The sequence below is a fragment of the Notamacropus eugenii genome, chromosome 4 (genome assembly GCF_028372415.1).
Source record: "Notamacropus eugenii isolate mMacEug1 chromosome 4, mMacEug1.pri_v2, whole genome shotgun sequence".
Taxonomy (NCBI): domain Eukaryota; kingdom Metazoa; phylum Chordata; class Mammalia; order Diprotodontia; family Macropodidae; genus Notamacropus; species Notamacropus eugenii.
Window position 1 is genome coordinate 382,609,826 of NC_092875.1, and position 16,354 is coordinate 382,626,179.

A 16,354-nucleotide genomic window follows, 5' to 3' on the forward strand; every position below is an offset into this window, starting at 1 on the left:
GAAAAGTGCCCATATGCACAACAATATTTATAGCAGCTCTTTATGTTGCACCAAAGAAGGAGAAATTGAGGGGATGCCCATCAATTGGACAATGATTGAACAAGCTGTGATATACGAATGTAGTGGAATATTTTTGTTCCTTAAGAAATGCTGAGCAGACAGATTTCAGAAAAATCTAGAAATTCTTACAGGGGTTGTTGCTGACTAAAGTAAGCAGAACCAAGAGAATATTGTACCCACTAACAGCAACATTGTATTAAGATCGGTTTTGATATACTTAACTCTTCTCAGAAATGCAAGGATCTAAGATAATTCCAAAAGACTGATGATGAAAATGCTATCTAAATTCAGAAAAAGAATTGCAGAGTCTGCATGAGAATTAAGGTATTATATTTTCTCTTTTTTTGTAAGTTTCTTCTTTCTCCTGGCATTTCCCTTTGCTTCTGATTCTTCTTCAATGACAAGAATAATGTGAAAATATTTTTAACACGCTCTTAGGAAGTCTAAGTTTTCGAGAACTCATGAATATTTTTTAAATTTGTTTCACAGTTCTACAATCAATTCCATATAACGTCAGCTTTTCCCCCCTTTTTTTCCTCTTCCTACTTTTTTCCCTTCCCTCCCTTAGATAGTGTACAATTTTATATAGGTTCTATACCTGCATTCCTATTAAATACATTTGCACCTTGGTCAGGTTGCAGAAGAAGAATTAAAACGACTGGGAGAAATCATAAAACAAACCAAAATGTAATACAAAAGAAATTTATCTGCTACATTCTGTGATTGAATTTCATAGTTATTTCTCTGCATGTGGAAGGCCTTTTGTCTTAAGACACGACTGTGATTTTTTTAAGTCTTTACATTGCAATGAAGTTCTAAGTTTATCAGAAAAATTCCTCACACACTGTGGTTGTTGCTGTGTACAAAGTTCTCCTGGTTCTTCTCCTTTCACGCAGCATCAGTTCATATAAGTAATTCCAGGCCTGCCTGAAGTCTTCCTCTTCATCACTTTTTAAAGTACAATAGTATTCCATTATATGCATATACTACAATTTTTTCAAACATTCCCCAAGTGATGGGCAACCCCTTGATTTCCAGATTTTGGCCACCACAAAGAGTGCCGCTGTAAACATTTTTGTACATATGGGATCCTTTCCCATTTTTATGGTCTCTTGGGGATACACTCTTAGAAGCAGTATTGCTGGGTTACAGGGTATGCACACTTTTGTAGCCATTTTGGCACAGTTCCAAATTACTCCCCAGAATGGTTGGATGAGCTCACAGCTCCATCAACAATGATTTAGTGTTCCAACTCTCCCATATCCTCTCCAACATTTAGCATCATCTTGTTTTGTCATGTTAGCCAATCTAATAGGTGTGATGTGGTACCTCAGAGTTGTTTTCATTTGCATCTCTCTAATCAATAGTGATTTAGAGCATTTTTTCATATAACTACAGATAGCTTTAATTTCTTCCTCTATAAACTGCCTATTCATATCCGTTGACCATTTATCAATTTGGGGATGGTTTGTATTCTTGTACATTTGACAGAGTTCTCTGTATATTTTATAAATGAGTCCTTTATCATAGACACTAATTACAAAAATTCTTTCCTACTTTTCTGCTTCCTTGCTAATATTCATTGCATGAGGTTTGTTTTTGCAAAACCTTTTCAGTTTAATATAATCAAAAAATAATGTTTTCTCTCTCTAGTTTTGACAAAAATTCTTCCCTTCCCCATAAATCTGATAAATACAATATTTCTTGCTCCACTATATTGTTTACAGTATAAATGTTTATACCTAGATAATGTAGGCAGTTGAAATATATTCTTGGGTACAGTGTCAGGCATTGGTCTATGTCCAGTTTCTGCCACACAGTTATTCAGTTTTCTCAACAATTTTTGTGGAACAGTGAGTTCTTATCCCAGAAGCTGAGGTACTTAGGTTTATCAAAGATCAGATTGCCATATTCACTGACTACTGTTTCTTGAGAACCTAGTATATTCCACTTGTCTACCCTTCTTTTTCTTAGCAAATAACAAGTGGTTTTACTAATTGCTGCTTTGTAATACAATTTGAGACCTGGTAGAGCTAGGCCACCTTACCTAATATTTCCTTTCATTAGTTCCCTTGATATTCTGGACCTTTTGTTCTTCCAAGTGAATTTCGATACAAGCTTTTCTTACTCTACAAAATAATTATCTGACAATTTGACTGGTGTGGCACTGAATAAGTAAATTAATTTAGGTAGAACTGTCATTTTCCCACCCACAAAGAACTAAAGTTCATCCACTTACTTAGATCTAACTTTAATTATGTGAAAAAAATTAATTACAAAACACAGTTTTGTAACTGTGTTCATATAGTCTCTTGGTTTGTTTTGGCAGGTAGGCTCCCAAATATTTTGTAGTGTCTACCATAGCTTTAAATGGGATTTCACTTTCTATTTCTTGCTGTTTGGATTTCTTAGTAACATATAAAAATGCAGAAGATTTGTGTGGGTTTATTTTTTAACCTGCAACTTTGCCAAAGTTGTTTATTTTATCAAATAGTTTTTTTACTCCTTGGGAGGGGAGAGTAACTACAAGTAAACACTTTAGGGGAGGGAAAAGTTCAAAAGACAGAAAATAATACACGGCAAACAGGATAGGATGGAGGGAAATATAGTTATTCTCTTACAACATGACTGCTACAGAAGTCTTTTGCAAAACTCCACATATGTAACCTACATTGAATTTCTTGCCTTCTTAGTGTGGATGGGTGGGGAGGGAGGAAGGAAGAGATATTGGAACTCAAAGTTTTAGAAACAAACCTTGAGAATTGTTTTTGAATGCCATTGGGAAATAAGAAATACAGGTAATGGGGTACAGAAATCTATCTTGCCCTATAAGAAAAGAGATAAGATGGGGATAAGGGAAGGAAGGTGTATGATAGAAGGGAGGGCAGATTGGTGGAAGGGGTAATCAGAATGCATGGTGTTTTGGGATAGGGAAGGGGAGAGATGGGGAGAAAATTTGGAACTCAAAATCTTGAGGGAATGAATGTTGAAAACTAAAAATAAGTAAATAAATTGAAAAAAAAAAGATGAAAGTGTTCAAAATCTTCCTGATGCACAAACGTCCTTGAATCATTCAATTCTGCAGCTCAATTAATTTTGAAGTTAAACTTTATATTACAGTGGCCTATTATGAGATGGTAAATTAGCTAAAATGTATCATCTCATCAAAAATAACCTGTGTATCACTCCAGGCTTGACCTAAAAGTGAAAAGAAGTGGAATCAGGGGATGTATCATATGTGAGAAGAAGCAAGTTACCAACGTAGTTGGATTGTAGAATGTATAAAGAAGAATGACGTGGAAGGAAACTGAAAATATGGGAAGAGCTCAGGTTATAAAATATTTAAATACTAACCAGAAAAGTTTATATATTTCATCTTGGAGGTAATTAGGGAATCACCAAACATTGAGAAGCAATCTGCCTTTTGCCAGACCATCACTTTAGGAATATCACTTTGATGACTGGGGAGAGAAAAATTTAGACCAATGAGGAACTAGAAATGGGAAGAGTAACCAGAATATTCCTTCAATGGTCTAAGTAAAAGGTCCACTACAAAATTCACAGGCAAAATGTTTCATACAGGAAAAATAAAATGTTTAGGCATGTTTTCGGAACCTATATAAGATTTTGTAACATCACTATGGATGATTTCACTCTCTCCATTATTTCATCTTCTTTTCTTATTCCTGAATCACAGGGTTACAGTCTTCATTCTCATAGGAAAGGACCTTCTCACTTTCTCATGTAGTCCTTTCCATGGTCTGTGAATTGGGTCCTTGGGCAATGTGCTTCTTCACTGAACTATTCCTCATCCTTTACACTTATAACTATATCCTGGCACTTGGAAATATGCCATAACCTGGAGAAACCCTGAAAAAATTTTTATACTGATTATTTCTTTTCACATAACTCTGATGGCATCACTTGAGAAACTCAGCCCTGGGAAATATTTAAAAGTAGCAGATAATTTGGAGTATTTTGTCTTCCTTGCAGATTATGGCAAAAAACGGTAAAGGATGAGGGGGCCATCAGTTTAGATAAGGCTGAACAAATGTGACATTTGAATATGATTACATACTATTGGGCCATAATAAACAGTGAAACAAATGGTTTTAGAAAAGAAAACATCAGTATGAACTAATACAACATAAAATGAGTGAAATAAAAGGAATATTTTTTCCTATAACATCATTATAAAATGAATGACTTTTAAATATTAAAAATTCTGATCAATACGATGATCAATCATGGTTTTAGGGGAACAATGATGTAGAATGCTACCTTCTCCTCCTGTTGTTCTACTTTAACTAATTCAAACAAGGATTAATAACCCATTAATATTATTACCTCCCCATTCTTTAATATTAATAGTAAAGTGTAGAGCTAATACTGTGTTCTTTCCTTAGAAGATCTTTCAGTAAGGATAGACTTACCAAATTCAAACCCCTCACATTTCTGCAGTGATGATGATTGATTGATTCTGAAGAGGTGGGAGTAGACCATCCAATTTGAAAGGTTTCATAGCTGCTAACAGAGACATTTTTATTACCTCCTGCTCAAAACTACAAAGGGGCAATTAGGACATTCTTCTGATGCTGGTAATTGAATCAAGGCTTTAGTAGTTAAGCAGATATGGAGACTAGGATTAAAAAATGAATGTGAGAACATGAATGAGAAAGAATGCTTAGTGAAACTTATGCTGCTGTGTAAGTTGAGTGAGAGTCCGAATTTGGAGGGTTTGTTCTAGTCTGGTATTCTAGGTGACTTTAGTAGTGTTTTACTATTTCAAGTGGGCACAGATTCTCCTTTAATGTGAACCTAAATTTTGGGAGTATGAGAAGAACTACAATTAACATGACGTGTCAGGTGTACTCAGATTATGTATCTACCTAACAAGTTGAATGTACTCTGGTTCTTTGTACAAATCTTCATAGAGCATTTCCAGTTCTAGATGGCACTCAATGATGAATGCCAAATCATGATAAGTGAGTTATCTTAATTTCATGATTCTAGGACCCTACGGGGCCCTAAAATGGAAAGAAGAGTGACTTATGGAATGTAAGTGGGCCCAGCCCTAAATTTATCCAAAGTTGACAGAGCAATCCTATAATGCTGACTTGTAGAAAACTGTTGTATCACTGATGGAAGTTGCCTTATGTTCTTATATTCTTCTGAACTGAAAGCATGTATGGTGAGGACTTTTGAAAAATAGAGTTTTGTTGACTGCTTGCAATACACATTGAGGAGTTTGATGAGATTTTAGTTTATTCTGTTTAATATTAATATTTTAAGAATACAACTTGGATTTGGCACACCAAGGCAGATATGACAAACTCTTTGCTACTATATAGGACCTGTAGTATAAACTCCATATATGAGATGAAATATGTCATATATTTAGGCCTTTACATTGAGACTATAGAAATCTAGATTCTTTAGGGACAATTACATATTTATATATGAGTATATCAATGTATATACATTACATATATGTGTATATATGTGTATATATATCTATATATATGTCATCTCAATTAAATTACATTTCTTTTTTACTGATTAAAAAAGTTAACAAGATACATTTGGATGAATATAAAATCAAGAATATCAAAAGAAGTAATTAAAAATATAAAGGTAGGAAGTTTACCAGTACCACACCTTAAACTATATTTTATGACAGTAATTTTTAGGACCATCTGTTCCTGGATAAGAAATAGAAAGGTAGGTCAATGGAACAGAGTAGACATACACTTTACAGCAATGATGTATTAGTTGGTTTAAAAAATGGTGGAAAAAACTACAAAGCAGTATGGTAGAAATTTCACATAGACCAATATTTTACACCATTTACCAAGATAAGGTCAAAATGGATACATGAACTAGATATAGAGTATTAGAAGAAAATTTGAAGAACATGGAACATATTACTTATCAGATTGATAGATAGGCAAACAATTTATGAATAAAGAAGAAATAGGGAGCAGATTGCAATATAAAATGCAAAACTTGATTACACTAAATTAAAAAGGGTTTGTATAAATAAATGTAGCCAAGATCAGTAGAAAAGGAGAAAACTGGGGCAGATATAGAAAATTTCTCAGATGAAGGCATAATTTAAAAAATATAAAGAATTTTCTAAAATCTATAAGAATATGAGTCATTTCTCCATTTATAAATTGATAAAATCCCTAATTGATAAAATGATATGAACAGGCAGTTTTTAGATAAAGAAGTCAAAACTATTTTTAGTGCTATAAAATGCTATAAAGGACTATTCATTAAAGAAATACAAATTAAAACAACCTTTAGATTTCATTTTATGCATAAATATTTAAAGTGGCTAAAATGCCTGAAGGGAAAACTGACAAATGTTCGAGGGGATGTGGGGAAAAAAATGGGAGACTAATTCACTGTTGATAGAATTGTGAACTGATCCAGCATTTTCGCAAGCAATTTGGAATCATGCTCAAAGAGTTATTAAAGTACTTATACCTTCTGACCCAGCAATACCAATGCTAGGTCTGTTTCCAGAGATGATTCGGGAAAAAGGAAAAGACCCTATATTTTCTAAAATATTTATAGCAGCTCTCTTGGTGGTGGCAAAGAACTGGAAATTACAAGGATTGCTCATCCATTGGGGAATGGCTGAACAAGTTATGGTATATGATTTTGATTGAATGCTATAGTTGTATAAGAAATGATGAACTTGATAATCTTAGAAAACATGGATGAAATAATGAAGAATGAAATAAGCAGAACAAAGGGAGCAGTGTATACAATAACAGCAATATTGTTTCAAGAAAAACTTTGAGCAAAGAAGTACTTAACTATTATAAATAAGGGCATTTGAAGAAAGATATCATCTCCATCCAGAGAATGAGATGATTGGTAGAACTACATATAGAATGATTGCACACACACACACACACAGACACATACACACATACACAAACACGCATACCCTAAATACACACATATGTATTTGTGTCTAATGGCAGTCATCTCTAGAATGGGAATTGGGGGAAGGAAGAAAAAAATTTACCTAAATTTTTGTACACTTAAAAAGAACAGCAAGTTGTACATAATAGACTTGTGGTTTCATGTACAATCATCTTTTTATTATACTGTTATGAAAACGATTGTTTTATTCAAAAAATTAAAAATAAAATAAGTTATATGTTTGCATGTGACATTAAATCTACTCTGAAGTGTAAATGAAAAATCTCTCCTCTATTTACAGAATTATTTCAACCTATGATCCCATGAATTTTATCCTAATGAATCAAGGAATAGTTAATAATAGTTAATAGTTAATAATTAATCAAGATCTATTCTGGAATGAATGCAGGTCCACACAAAACATTATTTCTTTAGGGAATACTTGTGAAGAAAACATGGTATAGTGGATTTAAGTCACAAAAAACTTAGTGCAATTCCTACCTCTTACACATACTAATCATATGACATTGCATCTTGTCTTGCACATTGGACTGTGTACTCTTTGATCGTAAGAAGTATTTTTTTAGCTTTCTTCGTATTTCCAGGGTTTAGCACAGTACTCATCACACAGACATGCAATAAATGCTTATTGATTTGACTTGATTCTACTAGTCCTGATTATTGACTCCATGTTGGCAAAATATCATATCCTATAAACCTCCACTACATATATTTCCCCTATTGTTTGGGTTATCTGTTTATTTAATTCTTCTGAGACTGTTGCATTTTGAGATCAACAGTGAACCTATGTGTCAGTGATGAACTTGTAAGGATTAAAAGTGCTTTGCATTTAAAAAAATAAGATCAGAGAAGATTCTGGGAAGATGGTGGAGCAGGTCAGAAAATTCTAAGCTTTCCAGATTTCTCCCACAAATGAGATAAAATAGTATCTCAGGGCTAACATGGAGTGATTACAAATATGTAAGATTAGGGGCAGAATAGTGGTCCTCCTGGGACAATCAGAGAAGAAAAATTCTGGGAAAAGATTTGGCTACTGTGAAGAATAAGCACCTGCACATTAGTTCTGCTTAAAAAGTAAGGGGTAATCCCTGGAATTATCTAGGCTAGGAGGCAACCTCAGGCTGAGTCAGGGGAACATTTATCCCTGCCTGAGTCAGTGAAAGGTGATTTTTTCTAATCTAGGGAAGATTGGGGGAACCTCTGCTCACAAGGAATGCCAGATACACCTGTCCTATGGAAATATGACCCTGTGTGAGAAAAAGCTAGCATATGCTAGTCAACAAATTAGAAAAGGAGATCCAGAATCTTAAGGAACAAAATAACTCCTTAAAAATCAGAATTGGGCCAGGGGAAGCCAGTGAAATCATAAGAAACTAAGAAACAATAAAATATAAAGAATGAAAAACTGGCAGAGAATATGAAACATCTCATAAGGAAAAAAAAACTTATCTAGAGAAAAGAATAATAAGATAAAACATAAGAATTATCAGACTACCTAAAAGCCATAAGAAAAGTAGAATCCTGATAGCATAATACAAAATATTGAAGAAAATTGCCTCCAAAAAATTAGAAAAAGAGGGGAATTTAGAAATAGAAACATCCACTTATCACCACCTGAAAGATATCCTATGAGGAAAACCCACAGGAATATAATAGTCAAATCCTGAAAACACCAGATCAAGTAGAAAATGTTACTAGCAACAAGTAATAAAAACACTTTAAGTATAGTAATGTCATAATTAGAATCTCTCGACACAGTGGCGTGTCTTGCAACACGATATATGCGTATAAATACACACACAAATATGTGTGTATATCTGTAGTGTCATATCTAATAAAGCTAATCATAATTCTGAAGGAAAAAGAGTACTCAATATATTGTCTGACTATCAGGAATTTGTTAAAAAAATTACCTGAATTAATAGAAAATTTAGGGTATAAGAGACAAGGGAAATATAAAGTGCATACAAAAGACTACTTACAAGATACTCAATATAGACAGATTGTTTCTCTTTTTATGAGGAAATGTAAAATACATGTCTAAGATTTTCATTACTAATTGTGTAATTCGAAGAAAAGATTGGGGTAGACCTGGGCACGATATGATTACAAAAAGCAAGATCATTTAGGAATAGCTAAAATGAATATTTTATACAAATGAGATGTGAAAGGAAGAACTGACACAGAGGAATTAGATGTAGGTGAAGGACTGGTGGTTTTACACACCTACTTTCATCAGCAATGGGTTCTAAGAGGGAGCAATACGTACATACACATATATGAGTATGTAAAGTATTCCAAATTTAAAGAAAGGAAAAACTGTTTAGGGGATAGTGGGGAGAGGATAAGGGAGGAATATTTAGAGGGGAGACTGAGAAAAGAGGTTAAAGAGGGATATAGAGAGGTGCTTCAATTAATAAGAATAGGGAAGAATGGAGGGATCCAGGAGGGCGATGTGGATTAAATAATAGGAGAATAAGATAGTGGCAGAAGTAAAGGAGAGAAGTTATGAGGCAAAAAAGAGATGTGCACAAACAGAAATAAAGATCACGAATAAAGTTTATGAGGGGAAAAGGATAAGGAGTAGTAATCACGATGTCAGGCAAAGTAAAGGCTAAAATAAACGTAATCAAAAGAGTAAAATAGGGAAACTACACATATTATTCATCAACATTGTTTTGGACAATTTAAAAATACTAGACAGAGTGGCAGCGTCAAGATAGAGGAGTAACATCACGGACTTTACAGAGCTCTCCAAAAGTCCAGTTCAATACCTGTGAAAAATGGCTGTAAACAAATTCTGAAGCTGAAGAACCCACAACATGACAGAGTGAAGGAAATCTCCATTCCAAGACAGCCTGGACTGTCGCTGAAAAGTATCTATTGTATCACACTGGGAGCAAAGCACAGTACAGCTTGGACCGTGCAGGAACATGAGACCTGAATAGACTTGAGGGGACGGAATCTTGGGGGTTTCCAGACTTGTTGACTCCAAAAAGCCAACCATATATTGAAAGGTCAGTGGAAAAACCTTGTGGAACTTGTGTGATAGAATAGACTGGTCGGGTCCCAGGTCCAGGGTAATAGAGGGGATGTTGGAGCACAATGAAGAGGAGCCTGAAGCAGCAGCAGAGGCAGGGGCAGGTGCAGCAGCAGCAAAGACTGTTTCTGTGGCACTCAGTCCACAAATTGTAGTGGTATTGAGAAACGGACAGTAGATCCCCTACCATCACAGGAAGCAGAGAACTACCTTGACAAAGAGCTTCAAAGTCAAGTAAATAAGTGGGAAAATGAGCAAAAACTGGAAAACGGATGAGATTATTGAATTGTACTTTGGTGACAAGAAAGAGCAAATATGCAAAAAGAAGAAAACAAAGTCAAAGTTTCTGTATCAAAAGCCTCCAAGAAAACAGAAATTGGTCTCAGGCAACAGAAGAGCTCAAAAATGATTTTGAAAATCAAGTAAGAGAAGTAGAGAAAAAATTGGGAAGAGAAATGAGAGTGATGCAAGAAAATCATGAAAAACGAGTCAACTGCTTGTTAAAGGAGATTACAAAAAATTTCTTTAAAAAATAGCACTTTAAAAATGGATTAACTCAAATGGGAAAAGAGATACAAAAATCCAATGAGGAGAAGAATGCCCTAAAATGAAGAACTGGTCAGATGAAAATAGAGGTCCAAAAGGTCTCTGTAGAAAAAAATCACTTAAAGATTAGCATGGAGGAAATGGAAGCTAGTGAATTTATGAAAAATCAAGAAATTATAAAACAAAACTAAAGGAATGAAAAAATAGCTGACAGCGTGTAATATCTCATCGGGGAAACAACTGACCAGGAAAATAGGTCTAGGAGAGACAACTTAAAAATTTGGGGACTACCTGAAACCCATGATGAAAAAATAACCTAGACATCATCTTTTAAGAAATTATTGATTAAAATTGCCCTGATATTCTAGAATCAGAGAGTGAAGTAGATATTGAAAGAATCCACCAATCACCTCCTAAAAGTGATCCCCAAAGGAAAACTCCTACAAATATTGTAGCCAAACTCCAGAGCTGCCACGTCAAGGAGAAAATATAGCAAGCAGCCAGAAAGAAACAATTTGAGAATTGTGGAAATACAATCAGTAAAATACAAGATTTAGCACTTTCTACATTAATGGATTGCAGGGCCTGGAATATGATATTCCAGAGGCCAAAGGAACTAGAATTAAAATCAAGATTCACCTACCCAGCAAAACTGAGTATAATACTTCAGGGGAAAAATGATCATTCAATGGAATAGAGAACTTTCAAGCATTCTTATTGAAATGACCAGAGCTGAATAGAAAATTTGATTTTCAAACACAAGAATCAAGAAAACCACGTAAAGGTAAATAGGAAAGAGAAAATTACTAAAGTTGAACTGTTTATATTTCTCCATGGAAAGATCACATTTGTAACTATTGAGACATTTCTCAGTATTAGGATTGTTGAAGGCATTATATAACTATAGACAGAGGACACAGGGTGAGTTGAGTCCGTAGGAATTATACCTAAAACAATAGAATTAAAGGGTGAGAGAGGAATATATTGGAAGCAGAACAGGAGAAATAGAATAAAGCAAATTATGTCACATAAAAGAGATAAGAAAAAGCTTTTTCAATGGAGGGGAAAAGGGGAGAGGTGAGAGGGAAAGACGGAAACTTACTCCCATTGCATTTGGCTTAAGGAAAGAGTAACAAGCACACTCAATTTGGTATGAATGTGTATCTTACACTACAGGAATGCAGAGGGGAAGGGGATAAGGAGGTGGTCGGGGAAATGACAGAAGGAGGTCAAATGGGAGTGGGGATTAATTCTAAGTAAACACTTTTGAGAATGGATAGGGTCAAAAGATAGAATAAATTAAATGCGGGGCAGGATAGGATGGAGGGAAAAAGTCTTTCACAGTATGCCTGCTATGGAAGTGGTTTGCATTGCTACCCATGTTTAACCCATATTGAACTGCTTGCCTTCTCAGTGGGATGTGTGAGGAGGGAGTATGGGAGAGTAGTTGGAAGTAAAAGTTTTAAAAACGAATGATAAAAATTGTTTTTACATTCAACTTGTCAATAATACATACAGCACTGGAGTATAGAAATTGATGTTGCCCTGTAAGAAAATAGAGGTGATGCGGATAAGAAAAGGGAAAGCTGTAATAGAAGGAATGGTAGATTGGGGAAGGAGTAATCAGAATGCATGATCTCTTGGGGTGGGTGGAGGGGAGAGATGAGGAGAAAATTTGGAACACACAATCTTGTGGAAGTTTCTGCTCAAAACTAAAAATAAATAAATAAATAGGTGATAGATGGATAGATGATAGATAGATAGATAGATAGATAGATAGATAGATAGATAGATCGATTAATAAATAAACAACCACACTGAATAAGGTTGAAATATTGCTGTGGGGTAGGAAACGACTAGTTGGGGGATTTGAAAAATGTGGAAAGACTTGAACTTTTGCAGGAAGAAATTATCCACCCTCATAGAAACAGAGAACAAATAAGTATAGTACAGCTTACATAGATGCTTATGAATAGGTATGTCTGTATATAAGTATGATTATAGATATCTAAATACATGTATGTGCAAGTAATTATATGTATGAATGTATATTTATGGATAGTTTTGTGTGTATATGTCCATATATGCATTCATGTATGTGTGTATATATACATACAATGTGTGCATATACATGTGTATATATATGTGTATATATATATACATATACATATACATATATACACATATTTGGTGGGGGGGGTTGTGTGCATATGGAGCCTTCTGGGGGAGGGGACAAAGGAAGAGGGGAAAGAAAAAATAAAATAAAAAGTGCGTAGCAGAGAATAAAAGCAAACTTCCAAGGAAGCAAAGGAAAATGGACAGCTCTCAACACCATACTCAATGTTAATTATGTAGGCTTTATTGAAATGGAAATTTATTGCTGTTTATTTTGAATCTTCTGTTACATTCTTCTGTGCACATGACAATGCTTTTCTTTTTGTCTTTTGTATGATGTTTTAGTATTCAACTTTGTTTCTTTTTTCTGTATTTAATTTTAAAAATAAATATATATATATATACCAAAAACGTGAGATCATTCTTACTCCCTTCTATTCAATGCTAAGATTAGCTCACTTTCTTTCTGCACAATTAAAAAAAAATAACAAATACCCTATATGCATAATTTCTATCTGAGAACGTACATAATGTATTAAAATGATAAAAAGAGAGAACTTCCTATGCCTACAGTAGAAGTAAACTAACTTTTCTGACCAGAAGAGGCTGATGTTAGCCAACAGAAACTAGCACAGTGAACACTGTCTGCCATGTTAAACAAAGATGAGCAGGGATGATAATATCTGAGAAAAGATTTAGAATAGGTCTTAATATGTAAACACATAAAATAGTCAATTTTACTTGTCAATATGAATGGGAAAATGACAAGCTTAAAAATCATTCTGAGTGACATCTAGCTTTTATTTCTTACATGAAATAAACCGAGACGTTTAGTGACAGTGGTTGATTTAAAATGAAAGATTAAGTGAAGCAGTTAAATTCATATGAATCTGAAGTCTAATAAGGTTATTTCTTTTATAATTTTGGCAGACACTGAAGTTCAACACTGAGGTCGCGATTGTACATAAGGTGATGACTAGATTAGTGAGTGGTGAAACTTATCATTTTCAGAATCATCTCAACACATTCAAGTTGTTCCATTTCAGTTTTTTGTTTTGTTTTGTTTTGTTTTGTGTTTTGTGGAATTAAGCTTTTATTTACAGGACACTGCAAGACAGGAAATTCCACATAGTAATAAGAACCAGAGGTTTTATACAGTATGTACACAGTTCAGACTGTTCAAGTATGCATTAGTGCTACATTAAAAGTCACATTTAAAAAAAAAAAAAGATCTTAAAGTGGAAAGACAGTAAGACAAAATTATACCAAGAACAAGGCATACAAGACTTGAAGGTTTGACTGCAAAACCTAAAAGTTAAAGGTCTCAGGTGTGCCATCTTGAATCTGGAAGGTATAGCCATCAGAGGTAGATTCTGGGACAACATTTTGATCTTCTTCCTCTGCAGAGAAATACTTTTCAATTAAACTCCAGGAAGCCTTATACACCATTTCATTTTCATGGAATTGAGGTGCTTCAATTCTGTCTAGTCCTCAACGTTCTTCAATTAGGATACAGAGTTTTTCAGCTTTATTTAGTTTTTCAGCAGCCAGAAAAATATTTGAAATTGCATCCAAAATAACCAAGACAATTTTGCGTCTTTTGCAGACAAGACGTTGAGTAAAGTTTCCAGAATTTCATTTTGGACAAGATACACAATCTGCTGAATTGTTCCACCACTCGTATAGTTTGTGACAGCCCACACCGCTTCTTTTTGTGACTTAGTCTCCCTTTGACAGAATTCCAACCAAGTACGGAACTAATCCACTATTTACAACTCGCTGTGTTTGGCCAGCCGTGATGCTTGACATGGTTCACGAAGCCTCCTTCTGGATATTGGTTTGGGGATGAGTAAGCAGGCTAGGAAAGACAGCAAGTGCTCCTGAATCTATTACACTCTGAGTTTGTTCACCTGTGCTAGTGATAGATAGCCCGTAAGGAAGGAGTCACTATGGGCAATTAACCAGATCCTAGAAGTTCCACTAGCTGTGGGACACCTCCAGTTTTCACAACCACTTCAATCCTGTCTTTGGAGCTCTCTGTGAGGTAGGAAATGGCCCGACAGGTATCCGCCAGAACTTCTGGATCCACATGATGCAAAAGACGAACTAATGTAGGAAAATTTGCTCAATAGCTTCAACTGGGGGAGCAGGATTCTTGTTCCAACAAAGATTTGAAAGTGTCCTGGTAAGATTTCTTAAGTAATCACATGCTAAGGATGATATATCAGGAACTGCAAGCAGAGCTAAAAGAGGGTCTATTGCATCATACTTGATAACCAAGTGTCTGTAGGCAGAACCATCACCTGCAATGTTTCCCAAAGCCCACACTGCCTGTTCACTGATGTGAGCCTGGGGAGAGGCCAACAGGGCAATGAAGGCAGGTATAGCCCCTCCATCTACCATAGCCTTAGTTTGGTCTGATGTTCCAAAAGCAATGATAGTAAGTGCCCAAGCAGATTCAAACTGAGTTGGGTGACAGTCTATCCTGCCCAAGAAGCCTGCAAGCTTTGGAATCATACCAGTCTCAGTTATTTGGTCTATGGGAGACTGTTTTTCCCTATAAAGGAGTTTCCTAGCAGCTTGGGTAGCCTGAAGTCGAACCTCCAGGTTATTGCCATTTATGCCTTTGACGATATCTTCAACGGAACAAAGTGTAGAGCCCTGGTTATTTAGGTTTTCTTGCAGATGAGAAGTAGCATCATCAGGAAAAGTGCTGACATTTCTTCTTTTCAGCATCTGGTCATCTTTTTTAGCTTTCCTCAGTTCTACGTTCACTTCAATAAGCTGGTGCCTCATTTTTGTGCTATCTTTCCTTTTGTTCTTAAATCTATTAAGCCGGGCAGCTGGTGAATCAGCATTTTTATTGGTTAACATGGTTGTGTTCAACCGTGGGAGAAAAGCAAGGAGGGAAATTGTAGGAGGTCGCAGGGCTCCGTAGGGGAAGCGGCAGGAGGTTGCAGCTGCATCCCAATTAGAATTCCCATTTCAGTTTTGCCGTGCTAACAATAGCAATTGCTAGCAAGTATTTTGTTGTTAGCCATTAGGCTGTATATGACTCTTCATGACCCTATGAACCATAGCTCTGGGTGCTTCTGTTCTCCTCTGTCTCTTAAAGTCTATCCAAATTCAATATCTATACATCCAATCCCCTGTCATCTCCTTCTTCTTTTGCCTTCTGTCTTTCCCAACATCGTGACCTTTTCTAATGAACCATTTTCTCTTTATGATGCCAAAGTAATTACACTTCAACTTCAGTATCTGTTCTTTCAATGAACAGTCGGAAAAAATTAATTTAAGTATTGATTTAATTAATTTCCCTATTGTCTGAGGTACTCTTAAAAAGTTCTCCAGCTCCAGAATATTAAAAAGTTGATTCTGCAGCACTCATTTCTGCTTGTAGTCCAACTTTTATAATCATACATTACTGCTGGAAAAACCATAGTTTTGAATATATGGACATTTGTTGACAAGATTATGTCTCTACTTTTTATTGCGCGATCCAGATTTGACAGAACTTTCCTTCCAAGGAGCAAGCATCTTTTAATTGGAAGCTGTGGTCATAATCTGCAATGATCTTTCAGCTAGAATACAAAATTTTGCACTGCTTCCATTTCATCTCCGTTTTTGTTTGCC

The 16,354-nt window shown here is 35.2% G+C and overlaps 1 pseudogene; it reads right to left on the reverse strand.

Moving 5' to 3' along the window:
- Positions 1-13,973: 13,973 nt before the first annotated feature.
- Positions 13,974-15,595, reverse strand: LOC140498558 (importin subunit alpha-1 pseudogene; annotated as a pseudogene).
- Positions 15,596-16,354: the final 759 nt, after the last annotated feature.